Source organism: Lithobates pipiens, unplaced genomic scaffold (assembly GCF_037356315.1).
Source record: "Lithobates pipiens isolate NorthernLeopardFrog02 unplaced genomic scaffold, aLitPip1_a1.2 Scaffold_16, whole genome shotgun sequence".
In the NCBI taxonomy this organism is placed as follows: domain Eukaryota; kingdom Metazoa; phylum Chordata; class Amphibia; order Anura; family Ranidae; genus Lithobates; species Lithobates pipiens.
This window is the reverse complement of record NW_027507748.1, coordinates 327,143,380-327,162,389: the sequence shown is the minus strand read 5'-3', so window position 1 is coordinate 327,162,389 and position 19,010 is coordinate 327,143,380. Positions and strand designations below refer to the sequence as shown.

At 42.5% G+C, this 19,010-nt stretch overlaps 1 protein-coding gene across 1 annotated transcript in view; it reads left to right on the top strand.

Annotated features, from left to right (window-relative positions):
* The window catches only part of LOC143982759 (heterogeneous nuclear ribonucleoprotein R-like), a gene marked incomplete in the record, with an annotated part of 59,653 nt that overhangs the window by 956 nt on the left and 39,687 nt on the right, over window positions 1–19,010 (top strand).

Here is a 19,010-nt window from a genome sequence, read left to right as displayed (position 1 = left end):
GTAAACCCTGATGGGTTTACTTTCTCTTTGATTCCCTGCAAAGGTAAAGCATAATGGACTACTATGCATCGCATAGTAGTCCATTATGTGCCACTTACCTGACACAGGAGCCAGCAAAGTCACCGCTGTCCCCTGTAGTCGGGAGCCTCCATCTTCTTGGTGGGTCTCGCTGCTCCGGTGATGTCATTCGTCGGAGCCGCGATGACGTCACTCCTGTGCATGCGCACGGGAGCCATGGCATATCTCCGTTAACTGCGACGCGCTCAGTGCGCCTGCCCGCTGCTGTCTACGGCGCATGCGCCGTAGACAGCGGTGCCTGTCTTTCAGAAAATATCTCCTAAACCACGTAGGTTTAGGAGATATTTCTTAGACCTACAGGAAAGTCTTAATCTAGGCTTACCTGTAGGTCAAAGTGTGTTGTAAGGGTTTACAACCACTTTAAGTGATTAAACTTCCCTCATTTGGCAGGATGCCTGTGTGTTTTTTTTTTTTTGTCAGCTATAAGCAGAGAACACTGCACTGAATCAGGAAATAGCTTTTGCGAGGGGGGGGGGGGGGGGGTAGGCTCGTGATCAGATTATTAGTGCAGCTCTACCTGCTGGTTAACTTGACAGCTCATGCCCTCCATCTGGGGATGTCGCTGCCTCTGATGTCATCTTGATGAGGATGACAGCAGTGACGGCGGCTGAGTGTAAGAGCCAGCTCCTAAATGGGATGTGGCGGTTGATCCGGATGGGACGGTGGGAACGTCTGGACCGCGGTCCACCATTTAGTGATGTCTGCCCTAGAGAATAAAATGGTGGATGTTGCAATTTTTTGTCTCGCGCACAGCATTTTTTAAACTCAATTTTGTTTTGAAAAATACCCTTGAATGAATTTTAATGCACAAAACACACAATATAATACCCAGATGTTGGGAGCATCTACTAAGCTGTTGACTTGGCCCCGCACCCTGCTCTCCTGTCGCTGGATTTGATTGACAGCAGCGGGAGCCAATGGCTCCTTCTGCTATCAATCTATCCAATGAGGATAGAAACAGTGGCTGGAGCTGCTGGTCTTGTGCTAGTTGCTGGAATGAATGGGTTCAGGTAAGAAAAAGAGGGACTCTGGAGGAAAGCTGCAGCACAGAAGTTTTTTCATCTTAATGCATATGCATTAAGGTGAAAAACCTTGAGACTTCTTACAACCCCTTTAATGTTGGTAATGTATTCAGGTACTATCTGCAACGACATTACAGTCAATAAAGTTTATCGTTTGTTTTTCTTCCTTTTTATTTTTTTTATACTGTGAAGTTGTGCTTCTGTTTGTCAAAAAGCAATATTTCTGTTTGTTTATGAAACTTGGTTTTATTTATAAAGATATTGTATATCACAATTGCTAAGGGCCCTTTCTCGCTTGTACAACTTGTCCCACAATTTGGGGCTGCAAAGTAGTATGACAAATCGTTTCCCATGATTTCCAATGACCACCATTCATATTAGTATGACTTCAAGTTGTTCCGGCTTCAAAGTAGTCCCTGCACTACTTTGGCATTAACTGACATTGCGGCCGCGATTTGCGACAAAATCGTGCAACTTTGAAGTTGCAGTGTTGTGAAAGGGGCCTAAATCTGTCTAGTGCATGTTCAAACCTTAATACTGTGAGGCAAGGAGAGCCGATCAGTGGCATCTCCTCACAGGTAACCTCTACAGATCATGAGGGCAGCCCCAACTGTGCCCATCTGTAAGCAAAGTCTGTGCTGCCTTTCAGTGTAGCCTTATCAGTGAAGGAGAAAAATTACTTATTTACAAAAATTTCTGACAGAAACTAACAACGCTTTTTTTCTTTCTTTCTTTTTTTTTTTTTTTTTTTTTTTTTTTGTAAATGTCATTCAAAGTGCGACAGCACTGAAAGGTGAAAAATTGGCCTGGGCAGAAAGGGGGCAAAAGTGCCCAGTATTGAAGCGGTTAAAAACCACCTTCCTTTTTTTTTTTTTTTTCCATCTAGTTCAAGTGCTGATTAGGCCTCGTGTACACTGCTGCTGTTAAATGTGCGTTCAGAGGCAGTTTTACTTTATTTTTTATTTTTTTATTTTTTTCCCCAACTCTGAACTCATTCAATGTTGTCCTATGTGGCCATGTACGCAGTCTTGTTTATTGACTTTTTTGCACTTGTGTTTAACAGCGTTTCTTTGGAAGCAAAAAAAGGGTTCAGATGCAGAAGATTTCTACGTTTCATACGCTAAACGTGGGTGCCCACCTTTAGACGTGTTTTCGTTTATAAGCGTTTTTTAAAGGTGCCCTATATTTTAGACCTGAAAAGACAAAAATATGATGGAAAACAATGAAAAAAACATAAAAAAATAGTTAAAAATGTTTTAATTACTTCAGACCATATATAGTTTATACTTTTTCAGGTAGGTCAAATGTGGCAATGGACATGCGTGTTAAATAAAAAAAAAAAAGTCGGGCTAGGTACGCAGCTGTACGTATGTTTCCAAAATATCCTGCCGACGTTTGTTGCGCAATCAAAGGATGGGTCCAATAGCGACGAACTCTGACTCTGGACCTCTCACGCAATTTTCTACGTCTTTCTAACCTCAAGAGCAATGTCAGGAGCATTTCCTCACATATGCTCATCATGGGATCCATTACAAAAAAAAAAAGCACAGAAATAGAGGCAAATACAACTAGACAACTGCTCTCTCTGCTGCTGCTACTCACTCTGGTCAAAATGGCTGAAATAGTTAACTTGCAATGTTTTTTGAGCTTGGGGAGGGTCTTAAATGAGGTAATCTTAATAAACGCTTCTAGTCGCAAATGTGGCTAAATGGGCGTTTTAAGCGCAGGTTTCACAGTGCCAAAAAAAGGAGTTCAGAGCGTCCCGTGTACATGAGGCCTTACTGTCTTTTGTTTACAGGCGTTTTTTCATTTTTGGTTATTCTGAAAATTTTTTAAATATTTTTTTTTTTTTTCAAGCGCTTCTAAATGCTGGATCTAAACATGGCAAAATGGATGTTTCAAATTTGGTTACTATCTGTCAAGTTATATCATTCAGGAGAGGTTGTAAAAACGTCCCGTGTACATTTAAACCTTATAATACAGCCTTGTATTGCTTCTCTTCCTGTATGAAGCATTGCCTTTCATCCAGTTCAATGCTATCCCCTGATCATTGCCCCCCCCCCCCCCCCTTTCCAGTTTTAGGATGGCTCCTTTCTCTCACAATGTCCTATGGGGCCCCCCACATGCACCCTTCCAGCTGGCTCTGTCCATGCAAACACACAGCACTATGGCAAATCACTCCTCCCCTGCTCCTGCTTCCAAGCTACTTGAATGATAGTTGCTGGTGCCCTTACTGTCCCTTTGTTACCAGTACTTGGTGTATGCACTACCTCACAGAAACTTTGGGGAAGCAGAGATGCAAAGATATCTCTTGGCATTGTGTTAAGTTACCAAAAAAATACAAGGCTGCAGCTATATTTGTTTATATGTAGCATACTTTATGAGTAAATGTATGCTTTTGGAAATCCTCACTGGTGGTGTGACGGTTTGTTGGCCTGTTGGTAGTCAATCAGCATTTCCTATTGTTCTGTGTCAAAGCGAGATTGCAAGATATGTGGCGATTTGTATTTCAGCTACTGTATAAAAGTATTTTACTTAGATTTGGTAAGAAAACAAAAAAAAAGTGCCAAGATCAGCTCAGGACATTTATTATTCTGTAAGTATAAAATCCTGCACAATGTCAGGTAAATACAAGAAACACGTTGGGCCTTGTGCACATTCGGCATCAAACATCGCTTTCAAGGGTGTTTTGATTCGACTGTTCATGCACTTCAATGGCCAGAATAAATTATTATTCTGACCAGTAGAATGAATGCCAAATGCGACTTTAGTAGTGTATTTTATGCTGGCTTTCTGTTTAGCCAGACTAGCAAAGCCAAAATGAAAGTGGTATTATTCCCAAAAGCAAATGTTACTATATTGCAGATTAACAATTCTTTGGTATTTTGCCTGCATTGGATTGCATTTTTTTTTCTTTTTTCACCTGGTGATCCAGCCAGTAAGTCCGTTTTGTCTGCATAGCAAGCTCTCCTGCAAACTCATTAGTTGAGTGTTGAGACAAACCATTTTACACTGACTGGTTCTTCTAATCTGCTCTTATTTTATTCATGTAAAACCTTTTATCCCAACAAACAAAAACTGTGACCCCCAGATTAACAACACTGCTGTCTGCTGTGCCCCTGGGCTTCTTTATCCAGAGTGGGGGACACTCTAATACAGGAGGTGTGTTGCTGGCTAGATCATGAGGTGAAAACGAATGCAGTCATCACATCTAAGGATTCATAAGCTGCAATATATTTTGGTTTTGGGTTTATTAAAGTAAGCACGCTTAGCAGGGTCTGCATTATTTGGTTGAAAATCTGACCTTTTAAGGTATCATTTTTCTATAATCTTAGGACACTTGTCCTAAGACAACAATAGTGATAGAGCAATTTGGAAGATGCTATAGGATTGAACTTGAGTATTTATCTGAAGTAGTATTCACTACCCTTTTTATCTTTTGAGATTTTGTTACAACTTGGAATTAAGGTGGACTTGATTGTGGTTTTTACCATTTGATTTAGCCACTTGAGTACCATCCATTAATCCTTTTTGCTGCCATAATCATAAGGATATGCAGGGGAACAGGACCGCTTGTACAGTGCCTTGAAAAAGTATTCATACCCCCTTGAAATCTTCCACATTTTGTTACATTACAACCAAAAACATGTATTTTATGTGATGGATCAACACAAAGTGGCACATAATTGTGAAGTGGAAGGAAAATGATAAATGTATATATAATTTTATTTTTTACAAACAATTATCTGGAAAGTGTGGCATGCATTTGTATTCAGCCCCCACTACTCTAATACCCCTAACGAAAATCTAGTGGAACCTCTTGCCTAACTAGTAAATAGAGTCCACCCGTGAGTAATTTAATCTCAATGTAAATACAGCTGTTCTGTGAAGCCCTCATAGTGTGTGTGTATATATATATATATATATATATATATATATATATATATATATATATATATAGTACCTTAGTGAACAAACAACATTATTAAAGTTAAGTTTCACTCTCCGTCTCCTACCCCCCCCCCACCGGTGCCACATTTGGCACCTTTTGGGGGGTACGGGTACCGTTTTTTTTTTTCTCTACATTTTATTAATAAAATAAATTAAAGACAAATAAGACTTCAGTCGCATGATCGAAAAGGGCTGTACGGCATAAAGAGGCTGGATATTTCTGTTCCTGGGAGTTGCATGTCACAAATTAATGACAGGCTGACCACACATCTGTACAGCCATTGCATCACATGTTCTGTGACATGGCTTAAAGGGGTTGTAAAGTTAATTTTTTTATTTTATTTATTTTTTTATCATTTTAATAACAAACATGTTATACTTGCATCCACTGTGCAGCTCGTTTTGCACAGAGTGGCCCCGAACCTGGTCTTCTGGGGTCCCTTGGTGGCTGTCTCTGCTTCCCCCAGCAAGTACTTCTCACGTTCATGCGTGCACCCTCGCATGGTGAGAAGCACTTGCGGGCGCGGTCCCGTGATACAGTCGGCGGCTATAGCCGCTCACTGTATCACTTGCCCCTCCCCCTGATGGGCAGCATCATTGGATGTGATTGACAGCAGCACAAGCCAATGGCTGTGCTGAGGGACACAGGAATTGATACCACTACGCAGAGTGAATTCCTAGGTTTTTCTTAGGTTTTTGGCACAATGTGAGTTTTATATTTTAAAAAGCCATAGTAGTTTAATGCCTCCTTTTGTGTTTGATCATAATATATATAGTAACCTGTGGGACAGGTAACGGGTTGAAAGCTCCCTGGGATGAGCAGTTTCTCAGGCACAGATACCAAATCAGAGATTAAGTGACCAACAGTGCTGTGTTTATTTGTGCTATATACAGGTGCTGTACAGGGCTCCAGAAAAACAAAACAAACGGCAAAGTAGCAAAACACAAAAGACCTAGCCGTGTCACGGCTCTAGCTATACAATCTGGAGGCCCTCACTACCAGGCTGACCAAGCCTAACGCTTGTCAGTCTCTACAAAGAACTGCTTTACAGGTTTTACCAACCTCACTCTCTTCACAGACCAACTTCGTGTGAATGTCCCAGGCAGAGAGCAAAGGCTGTCTGCTCAGGTGAGATTAAATTAAATTAGCCTGGGGAAGAGGACCAAGATCCGGACTGGATCATGGATCACAGATTTCTGAACGTGTATGAGAGGAGCCTGGGAGAGGTATAAACCCCGAACAGGACTTTTCCTGGCTCTCTCCGGGACGCTCTGCTAATATATATATATATATATATATATATATATATATATATATATATATATATATATATATATATATATATATATATATATATATATATATTTAATATAATTTCTCTCTCAATGTATGAGGGTCACTAAGTAAGAAGTTTATATGGACTTGTTTTGGATGTCACCAATTATACAGTGTGTGCAATTATTTTATATAAAATATTATCTGTTTATTTGTACTGTTAAGAATTGCTGTGAATATTTCACTGTTTATATCTGCAATTGTATTATTCTTCATACAGTGTAAGGTGTGCCTGGAACTTTTTTTCTGTATTAGTTGTTGTATTGATTATCAATGTACTGTGTCAGCAGCTTTCCACTAGCAATCAGTTAGCAACTTGAGCGTTGATTTTATTTTTCATACATCATGGGACACAGAGTAAGGCTAGTATTCTTTTAGCTACTGGATTATACGCCATCTCTAGGTGAATGGACACTGGTAGACAAAGTCTTAGACAGGAAATGATCTCCAATATAACCCCTCCCATACCGGAAGTACATCTGTTTTTTTTACCAGTGTCTACAAGGTGGATGGGCAAGTTTGTTTGAACTCTGAGCTCCAGGTCTCTAGTCCAGTGTTTCTCAAATCCAGTCCTCAGGCCCCCCCAACAGGTCATGTTTTCAGGATTTCCCTTAGATGAAACGGCTGTGGTAATTGCTAAGGCAGTGAAACTGATCAAATCACCTGTGAAAAATAATGGAAAACCTGAAAACATGACCTGTTGGGGGGGGGGGGGGGGCCTGAGGACTGGATTTGAGAAACACTGCTCTAGTCCCACAAACGGTTCTTAAATGAATCAAGGGATTGACCGATCGGATCCATTTGACATAGGCTCAATATGCTTAGATAAATGGTACCCGAACCTCGCAAAGAAAACACAAGATCCTGCAAAGTTTTGCCTGTAATGTGACCTCCAGGGGCTGGACACCACAGCGCTAAAGCATGCCTGCAGGGTGCTGTAAAGGGCCAAGGAAGTAGACCCTAAGCATGAAAAGGGTACCTAGTCCTTGAAGGTCCTCAAGTGATGTGAACCCATCGTAATGGGTGAAGATTGGGCTCTTAGTTTCTAAGCAGACCTGCGCCTGGACGGGTAAGTGAAACCCCCTTATTTACTTATTATGAGGTGTCCCAGTGATTGTAACAATCAGTCAATCTAGCTAGAGGCTGGAGACCTGTGTGCGTTGACCATACGGGGGAGTTTTGGGCTAGCTGTGGGTGTTTGCAAAGTGTACCTTTTTTGCTTGAGTCTGGCTGTTTTTTTAACCTGTATGATGGCGCATGACAGTTCGCCATGGCACACTGTCATGCGTCACAAGAGCACTGCTGTGCTCAGCAGTTTGTTCGTTTAGTGGCCATGGTGCATGCGGCTTTGCCATAAGTAGTATGCGCAAATGGAGGCACGCATGTGCCGTAGCCTAATCTGGGCACTTGGAGATTCGCATCATATGCAGATGCAGCCGTGACCATTTACCGAGATAGTGCAGGTGCATGTGCAAGCATGCGTTGCCCGCCTCGCGCACAGCCATCTTATTTAAGCTGGTGGTGCTCCCAAAAGGCAGCTGTGGTACACAGAGCAGGCTCTGAACCAGGAGTTAGCAAAGGTTAATTTCTCCTTATCCGGGGTCATGTGAGTCACCAGGTGTTGCTTGGCAGTCTAAAGTGCTTAGCAGGATTGTTGCATAGGGGCTTGGTGAGCCCTATTAATGGGTCTCCCCTCTGAGATGTGTTAATACTATACCCAGGTACTCCCTTTTTGTGGCTTCAAAAAAGAGGGGTGGGACTAACGCTACAGGGAAGGGCTCACCTATGTCCTTAGTAGCTCTTGCTAAACCTAGTCGTATCCCTAGTGTTGTATCTCCTGAAAGACCAGAGGCTTCTGGGCAATCTGAGCTGATGCGCCTATCTGGTATTGTGCCTACAGTCAATGCTGCTGCTTCACCCTTTATCACCAAGGATAAACTGTCTGCAGCCCTTGCCGGGTTAGAGAACAGGATTGATGGCATGACTGCCTCCAGTCCCACAGGGTGGCAAGAAGCGTTACAGATACCCCTTCCCTGAGCCTCCTAGTTTGGAGCAGGAATGGGTTGAGGATTGAGAAGAGCTATAAAAGCTCGAGATCCTGTGGAGGGCCTAGCAGATGAGTCTACTTCTGAGCAATCTGGACAAGAAGATATCCAGTTGGGGTCTGCCTCTCAGTCGCATAGTCTTTTGATCCAGACTCCTACAGAGATGGTTCGTTCTACTTTTAAGTTGCCTCTTGCAGAGGTTACTGAGCCCTGGTCGTCTTTGGGTTCCCTGAGGCTGCACAGGCTTTCCCCTTACACCCACTGTTGGAACAGGTGGCGTATGCTGATTGGGAATGTCCTGACAGGATTTTTGTTCCTCCTAATGCCCTGTACACACGACCGGTTTTCCTGTTGGAATAAACTTCTGAAGGTTTTTCTGGCGGAATTCCGCTCAAGCTGTCTTGCATACGGTCACACCAAAATCCGAACGTCAAGAACGTAGTGAAGTACAACATGAACAACGGGACTGGAAAACGGAAGTTCAATAGCCAGTAGCCAATGGCTTCTGTCTCGTACTTGCTTCGGCGAATACGTTGTTTTTGGTACGTCGGAACAGCATGCAGACGAGCTGTTTCCCCGATTAGGAATTGTTTCTGTCGGAAAAATATAGAACTTGTTCTCTTTCTAGGGCATCAGAATTTTCAACGTAAAAAGTCCTATGAGGCATACACACAGTCGGAATATACGATGAAAAGCTCCTGTCTGATTTTTATTTTTCTGTCGGAAATTCTGCTTGTGTGTACGGGGCATTAGAGGTTTTTCCCTTTTTTTTTTTTTTTTTCTTCCCATGGATGAAAAGTTCATTATGAAGTGGAGCATGCCAGCTGTAGATGCAGCAGTCTCCTTCCTTAAACAAGAACTTAACTTGTCTGGTGGATAATACACTGCTCTTGAAAGACCCTGTTGACAAGAAACTGGAGTCACTATTAAAGGCTTCCTTTTCTTTGGCCAGTTCAGCTATTCATCAAGCTGTTGCAGCAATTGGTATCTGCCAGTCCGTAAAGGATCGGGTCAGACGGCCTGACAGGCCTAACCAGGAACCTCTAGCACTGTGTTTTGTTGTTGACCTTAAATGATTTGATACAGCAGGTTTCTCATTTGGCTTTTGTCTGTACATATACGCAGAATTTTGTGGCTTAAGAACTGGTCAGCTGAGCTTCCTTTTTTGTTTAGTGATGATTTAGACAAATATATCCAAAAGATTTCTGGAGGGAAGAGCTCTGTTTCCTCAGGTGTCTCAGCGCCAAGGCTGTTCCCCCTCCAACAGGGTGCTAGAGCCGGGGGCGAGGCCAGGGCCAGAAAAAGCCTTGGGTCCAAAGCTCTTCTAAACCTGGCACCAAGCCCCCTTTTTGAGGGGACGCCACCCCACTCTGTCAGGTGGGGGGGCAGGCTGCTGCACTTTGCGGGCATTTGGAGAACAGTGGCTCAGGACAAGTCACCTCAACTATATCCTGCAGTTGCAAGTTGGAGTTAAGGGGGGGGGGGTTCCTCCTCCAGAGGTTTCTTAGATCCAGTGTTCCCTTGGATCCTCCAAAAATACTTACTGTTTCAGGCACTAGATCATTTAGTGCATCAAGGAGCGATTGTACAGGTTCCTGTATCCAAAAGGGGCATGGAGTTTTATTTGAACCTGTTTACGGTTGAGAAACCAAATAGGAACACAAAGCCCATTATGGATCTAATATCCCTGAACCAGTATCTACTAATCCAGTCCTTTCGGATGGAGTCTGTCTGCTCAGTTGTAGCCTCACTCCAGATGGGAGACTTTCTAGCCACCATCGATATAAAGGACGCGTATTTACACATACTTATCTTTCAGCCTCATCAGAGGTTCCTGCGATTTGCAGTAGAGAAATGTCATTTTTAGTTTGTGGCTCTACCCTTCAGGCTTGCCTAGCTCCCAGGGTGTTCACAAAGTACTGGGTCTTTTAAGGGCCCAAGGATCTGCGTGAGTATCTGGATGACCTACTGCTCAGATCACTCACTACAGGCTCTAGAACAGAGCATAATCTGCACAGTGTGGTTTTTGGAAAGCTTAGGCTAGGTCATAAATACCAAAAAGTCAGCCTTGAGACCAGCTCAAAGTCTGAAGTATTTAGGTCTGATCCTAGATACGGTCCAAGCAAGGTTATTTTTGCCACCTGTAAGGATCTGTGCCCTGAAGGATCAGGTGCACCAGACAACCCTCCATTCGGCTCTGTATGAGTCTTCTAGGAAGGATGGTGTCCTCCTTTTGAGGCAGTGCCTATGCCCAGTTCTATTACAGGCCTATACAACAAGATATCTTGTTGGCTTGGAACAGGAGAGTACAAGCCCTGGATTATCCAATGTTGTTATCTCCTCGGGCACGCTTAAGCCTAAACTGGTGGTCGCAGGTTCAGAACCTGCGACAGGGAAGATCCTTCCTCCCGGTAACTTGGAGAGTACGGACCACAGATGCCAGTCGAGAACAGAACAGATCCTGCCCATCAACGTCCTGGAGTTACGGGCAGTATGTCTGGCCCCCTACGGTCCTGGACGATGAAGCTTCAGGACTGCCTCATCAGGGTTCAGTCTGCCAATGCCACTGTAGTGGCCTATATAAACTACCAAGGCGGTACCAGGAGTCGTTCAGCTCTGAAGGAGGCGAACCACATACTAGCCTGGGCAGAGGGACATGTGCCGACTTTTATATTGGCAGTCCATAACCCAGGAGTAGAGAACTGGTAGGCAGATTATCTCAGCCGGCAGCAGATCTGCCCGGGTGGAATGGTCCCTACACTCAGGGGTGTTCCAAGAAAATTGAGGATGGCCAGAGGCCGACCTATTGGCATCCATGTTCAACAACAATCTACAGCAGTTTGTGTCCTGAACAAGGGATCCTCTGGTAATTCCATGGAGCCAGTACTCACTGGTTTATTCTTCGCCCCTCCGCCCCCCCCCCCCCCCCGATTCCTCTCCTTACATATTTGTTGCGGAGGATTCAGAGAGAGGAGGTTCCAGTCATTCTGGTGACACCAGGCAGAAGGCCCTGGTTCCTGGTGAATTTGAGATTGGCAATAGACGGGCTTTGAACGCTGCCAGATCTACTGCCTCAAGGTCCTATATTCCCCCCCAATTTACAGTGTCTAAATTTGACGGCATGGCTATTGAAGCCAGGGTATTGAAGGACTGTGGCATCTCAGGACCAGTGGTGTCTACTCGGTCAATGCTAGAAAAGCTGTCACTTGGAAGATCTATCGTAATGTCTGGAAGACTTTTATTGCTTGGTGTGAAGCCAGAAAATGGCACCCTCGGAAATACGTGTTTGGAAGAAATCTCTCTCTTTTCTACAGTCAGCTGTGGAAATCAGATTGGCTTTGAGTACAATCGGAGGTCAGATTTCGGCCCTGTCAGTATTCTTCCAAAGGACTTTAGCCTCCCATTCGCTGGTCCGAACTTTTATGCAGGGGGCAACTCATTTGCTTCTGCCCATTAGGTCACCATCATGGTGTTTGCCCTGTTATCCTGGATGTTTACATCCGGGAAACAGGAAATGACCTGGAGTGACATCCTGGCCCAGGTGCAATGGCCGCATGTGCCACGTTGGGTGTCGTCTGACATCAGGTGTCATGTGATGACTGCATCCATATCCAGCCAGATATGTGGCGTTACTCAGGTGGTGCATCATTACCTGCACCCTAGACCACATAAAGGGATGCTGGGGATGGCATACGGCGCCATTTCTCTCCTCTGCATTCCAACAACGGAGTATATGCAATCATCCAGCGGCCTTTTGACAGTCTCAATCCAATTTGAAGAGTTTTCTTGTGCCCTTTTAGACCTAACATTAAGGTGTGTGTGTGTGTGTGTGTGTGTGTGTGTGTGTGTTTTTTTTTTTTTTTTTTTTTTTTGGCAATTTCTTGCACTCCACTACTGCTGTGAACCGAAGAGAGGAGGGTTTGTCTTAAATTATGTTTTTATACAGCTGCTGGGATATGTCTTGTGAGGGAAATTTTTGGGGATTCATTTATATACAACTATCCTGTTGAGGATGAGTGGCAGATTTGGTGGATGAAGGATGTTTCCTTGCCTCTACATGTGGAATGCATCTGTTATTATGCTGTGAACATGGAAGAAAAAAGTTATTATGTGGATACAATAAGAGATATTATATTATATTATATCTATTTATATGTGCACTTTCTAACATTGCAATTTTTGATCTATAGACAGTGATAGAATTCCTGATAAAGATTTACTGAACATTAAATATTGAAATGCGTTGGATAACCACTACTCAGCACCACCTGTTTTTACAAGTGGTTGTCATATCATGTAGTAGGCAGTATCACTTTCATTTCTTCTTAACCGGTTCCCGATCGGCACATGCTGATGTACGTCAGCAGAATGGCACGGACAGCCAAATGGGCGTACAGGTACGTCCCTTTAAATTTGCCGCCGTGCCATTGCATGCGCATCGCCGCCTGGTACCTCCGTGAGTCAGTTTGCGGATCCTGCAGACGCTATTGCCACGGGGATACCCACAATCGTCTCACGGGGAGGAAGAACAGGGAGATGCTAATGTAAACGAGCATCTCCCCGTTCTGCCTAGTGACAGTGTCACTGCGATTGGGAGCAGAGTTCAGCGATGTGTCATGTGTAGCCATGCCCCCCCCCCGTTAGAAATAGACCCAGGACACACTTAACCCTTACCCTGCTCCTTCACTGCCAGTGTCATTTACAAAGGAATCAGTGCATTTGTATAGCACTGATTGCTGTATAAATGACAATGGTCCCAAAAATGTGTCAAATGTCTGAAGTGTCTGCCATAATGTCGCAGTCAAAATAAAAATTGCAGATTGCATCCATTACTAGTAAAAAAAAAAATAATAAAAAATAAATTCATAAAAATGCCATAACTATCCCCTATTTTGTAAACGATATAACTTTTGCGCAAACCAATCAATATACTGTTATTGCGACTTATTTTTTTACCAAAAATATGTAGAATAATACGTATCTGCCTTAACTGAGGGTAATTTTTTATTTTTTTTATATATATATTTTTGGAGGATTTTTTTTTTTTTTTTCAAAATTGTCGCTTTTTTTGTTTATAGCGCAAAAAAAATAAAAACCACAGGGGTGATCAAATACCATCAAAAGAGAGCTCTATTTGTGGGGAAAAGGACTTCAGTTATGTTTGGGAACCACGTCGCACGACTGCGCAATTGTGAGTTAAAGCAATGCAGTGCCGAATCACAAAAAGTGCTCTGGTCAGGAAGGGGGTAAAATCTTCCGGGGCTGAAGTAGTTAATAGAGGTCGACCGATATATCGGCCGATATTTGCAGTTTTTTAAATAATCGGCATCGGCCGATTTGAGCTGATAAAAAGCCGATTTAGAACTACAGCGGGACTTTTCTATTACAGAAGTCATTTCAGTCAGTGTAAGTTGACTGAGTCGTCATTGAAACCCTTTCCTCCTCTCTGGGCAGACTGCCAAGAAAAGAACAGAATGATACAATGTTTACACTTCATGAATGAAATCATCTCTGTGTGTAGAAGTTCTCAGTTTAACCATTTAAAGACTAAATCTTTTCTGACACTTGTTGCTTACAAGTAAAAATCCAGTATTTTCTGCCAGAAAATCACTTAGACCCCCCAAAAATTATATATATTTTTTTAGCAGAGATCCTAGGGAATAAAATAGCGGTTGTTGCAATATTTTATGTCACACGGCATTTGCACAGAGGTCTTTCAAATGCATTTTTTTTAGGAAAAAAATACACTATTTAAAAAATAAAAATAAAATAAAAACAGTAAAGTTAGCCCATTTTTTTTTTTCGTACAAAAGTTTTGACTACCTGTTTTTTTATTTAATATATAGGTTTTTTTTTTTTTTTTAATCTAAATCATACATACAAGTAAACTGATTGGAGGTTTGTTTTGTTTAATAAATGTTTAAATGTAAGAAATTTTCTGTATCACTTATAAAGGCTGCTTTCACACTGGAGCAGGCAGGCGTTGATGGTAAAACGCAAGTTTTAGCGGCTCTTTACCATCATTTTAGCGGTGCTATTTGGCTGCTAGTGGGGCACATATAACCCAGCTAGCGGCCAAGGAATAGGTTAAATGCGCCCATGAAGCACTGCTGCCAAATCGCATTGCATGCGCTTCAGCAGTGGTGCCCATTCATATCAATGGGCAGGAGTGGTGGAGGAGCGGTATACACCACTCCAAACGTGCTGCTTGCAGGACTTTTTTTTTTTTAAGATCCTGCCAGCGCATCGCCTCAGTGTGAAAGTTTCACACAGACTGCAGGGGAGCCATTTTACAGGCGCTATTTTTAGCCCAAAAGCGCCTGAAAAACGCCCCAGTGGGAAAGGTGTGTTAGATCAAGGGGGATTAAAAAATAAAATAAAAAAGGAAAAAAATAAATAAATAAAATAAAATCGGCCTAACATATCGGCCCAAAAAAAATCGGCATCATATATCGGCTATCGGCCGCCATGATTTCTAAATATCGGCATCGGCATCGGCCAGAGAAAAACCCATATCGGTCGACCTCTAGTAGTTAATATCTAATGTTTTTATTTTGTACAGCTATAATATATTACAATTTAATGAATTAACTTTTTCTATTAATATATACAGTAAATGAATTTTATTGTAAATTATTTTTTTATTGCCTCCAAAATCCCAGATTAGAGGTTTCTGTATTTTATTTTTCATTGGGACCGTCAGTTGGTCATTCTGGCCTATGGTCTGAAACGTAAAGCTCCTCCCTTTTAGGATGAGAGCTCATTCTACCAGAGGTGTAGGATCCTCCTGGGCTTTTCGCCATCAGGTATTTGTGGCTCAGATTTGTAAGGCTGCTACCTGGTCTTCAGTGCATACGTTCACAAAATTTTATCAAGTGGATGTTCGAGCAGCCGAGGATTCGGCTTTCAACCATAGTATACTGAGGGCTGCCATATAAGTTTTAATGGCCATTGTTTGGCAGGGTGTCTCCCTCCACTCAGGGCTATTGCTCTGGGACGTTCCAGTAGGTAATGAATATTAGCCTATGTGTCCCATGATGTATGAAAAATAAAATAGGATTTTTTCATCATACTTACCTGTAAAATCCTTTTGAGTACATCATGGGACACCAGAGATCCCTCCCCTCTTTTTTGAGGCTTTAGTGCTTGCTGCAAAACTGATATACTTTCTGTATGGGATGGGTTATATAAGGGATCACTGCCTGTCTAAAACTTTGTCTACCATTGTCCATTCACCTAGAGATGGTGTATAACCCAGTAGATGATGAATATTAGCCTAACTCTGTGTCCCATGATGTACTCAAAGAAAAGGATTTTACAGGTAAGGCCGCGTACACACGGGCGGACTGTCCGCCCAACTAGGTTCGTCAAACAGTTTGACAAACAGTCCGTTCAAAATTAGCATGAACGGACTTGACCACACACGACGAACGAACAGTCCGCTGAAAACTTGCGCGATGACGTGAACGGCACGTACGACGGGACGAGAAATTCGAAGTCCAATACACTGCAATGCAACCTTCGCCGTGTAAATTCTTTCTGAGCATGCGCGAGACTTAGTTTATCGAACAAGCCTACACACGAGCGGACTGTCCGCTCAAACCAAGTTTCAGCGGACAGTCTTACGGAAATTCTGAAAAACTTTGTTCGTCAGACTGTCCGCTGAAACTGTCCGCTGAAGCCCACACACGAGCGGACTGTCCGCTGAAACACTGTTCAGCGGACAAAGTTGGGCGAACAGTCCGCCCGTGTGTACGCGGCCTAAGTGTGACAAAAAAAAATCCTATTTTAATTAACATCATCTTGGATAGGGTTTTCCTTTCCTAGATTTCCACTTTTATCACTGAGCGATCCAGGTTATGGCTGCAGCAACCTATTTGCACAGATAGAGGAAGCCTTCTGTTGTGTAGACTAAGGTATGTTTTATTAACTTACTCTGGCACTCCTTGACTTCGGCAGAGTGGCGTGGCTGGGCAAAGTAACGTCCTTGTACTTTTCTGCCGCGAGCTCCGTGCCTGCGGGATACCCGCGACCGTGGCATGGAGCTGAAGAACGGGAGATGCTGATGTAAACACAGCATCTCTCCTTTCTGCCTAATGACAGGACACTGATCGTCTGCTCCCTGTCATTGGGAGCAGCGAATCAGTGTCATGTCACTGCTAGCCCATCCCCCAGACAGTTAGAAACACGCCTTAGGGCACCCTTAACCCCTCCCCGCCCCCCTGGTGTTTAACCCCTTCACTGCCAGTGACATTTTTACAGTAATCAATACAATTTTTTATAGCATTGATCGCTGTATTAATGCCAATGGTCCCAAAAATGGGTCAAAATTGTCCGATGTGTCCCCCATAACGTCGCTGCCATTACTAGTAAAAAAAAAAAAATTATTAATAAAAATGCCATAAATCTATCCCCTATTTTGTAGACTCTATAAATTTTGCACAAACCAATCAATAAATGCTTATTGCGATTTCTTATTTTTGTTTAACCACTTCAATACAGGGCACTTTCACCCCCTTCCTTCCCAGCCCAATTTTCAGCTTTCAGCGCTCTAGCGCTTTCAGTGACAATTGCGCGGTCATGCTACACTGTACCCAAATGAAATTGTTATCATTTTGTTCGCACAAATAGAGCTTTATTTTGGTGTTATTTATTCACGACTCCGTTTTTTTTTTTTTGCGATATAAGCGCAAAAATAGCGGAAATTTGGAAAAAAAAAACAATATTTTCTTTTTTCTATTTGAAAAGAAATCCAATAAAATCAAATTTTGTCATAAATTTAAGCCAAAATGTATTCTGCTACATGTTTTTGGTAAAAAAAAATCCGTTAAGTGTATAATAATTGGTTTGTGTGATCACGGACATATGTACGCAAATGATCATGTACATATGTGTGCAGGTGATCACGTACATATGTGTGCAGATAATCATTGGGACATGTGATTTTAGTGGGACATATGTGGGGGACATGTTTTTATTATTAGGGACATGTGTTTTTATTATTTGGGGACATGTGTGTTTTGGGGACTTGTGTGGGGACTGTGTGGTGTGTTATGTGTTGACACTACACTGATGATCAGTGAGTAAAAAGCTGTAAAAAGCAGCCCATACTCACTGATCATCAGCCGGCTGCAGCGTTCTGCTCTCCTCTCCTCAGCGGTGACTTCCGTGTGAGGAGAGGAGAGCCGATTGCCTAGCAACCGGCTGTTTGTTTACATCACATGACGGCCGTGATTGGACACGGCTGTCATGTGATCAGGAGGGCCAATCACAGAGCCCTCCTGCCGATCTGAGATGTGCCGTGTCCGGGTGACACGAGCACATCGGGATCGCGCCGCTGTGCGAGCGCGCGCGCGCGATCCCGCTATTCCTGAAGGACGTTCCTGAACGGCCTGTCAGGAATAGACGGCTCCCACCCGGCCGTATATATGCATTGGCCGGGTGGGAAGTGGTTAAAAAAAAAAAATATTAATATATATTTTTTGGGGGGATATTTATTATAGCAAAAAGTAAAAAAAAAAATTTACAAAATTGTCGCCCTTTTTTTGTTTATGGCGAAAAAAACTAAAAACATCAGAGGTGATCAAATACCACCAAAAGAAAGCTCTGTGGAAAAAAAGGACGTCAATTTTGTTTTGGGTACATAATCGCTGGACCGAGCAATTGTCAGTTAAAGCGACGGAGTGCTGAATTGCAAAAAGAGCTCTGGTTAGGAAGGGGGTAAAGCCTTTCGGGGCTGAAGTGGTTAACCCTTGCTATGCAGGGGAAGAGGGGGCCCCACTGCAAGGGTGTTTTTTTTTTTTTTTGTTTTTTTTTGTGAGTCAAGTTTTTAAACCAGTTCTATTCTTTTACTATTGAACTTGTTTTTTTAAAAACGAATCTTTATAAATGTACTTGTAAGTCTCATAACACTCCCAAAACAAATTTGCAGCTTTTGTGCATCTTAAAATAATCTTTAACCACTTCGTGCCCAGGCCAATTCTGACATTTCTCTCCTATATGTAAAATTCCTAATGTTTTTGCTAGAAAATGACATAGAACCCCCAAACATATGTTTATTTATTTTTTATTTTTTTTAGCAAAGAGCTTAGAGAATACAATAGCGGTCGTTGCAACTTTTTATCTCGCACGGTATTTGCGCAGCAATTTTCATTCAATTTTTTCAGGAAAAAAACAGTTTCATGCTTAAAAAAACAAAACAGTAAAGTTAGCCCAATTTTTTTGCATAATGTGAAAGGGGAAGATATGGCGAGTAAATAGATACCCAACATGTCACGCTTCAAAATTGCACGCGCTCGGTTAATAACCTCGTAACACAAATGAACAGCTGTGGTAAACTATCCAAAATAAATTTTTACTAGCTGGAGGCTCAGTCAATATCCCTTTTTTCCATCCACCATACTCCTTAACATCACTCTTAAGCCTCATGCACACCTGTAAGCTTAAAAATATTTTTTCTCCTACAGGAGTTTGCAGCATCAAAAGCGGCATTTTTTTCTTGAACGTTAATGCACATTACCATGCTATCATGCATCTGGTGATATTGCATTCTAGTGGCCAGAATTCTGACCACTAGAA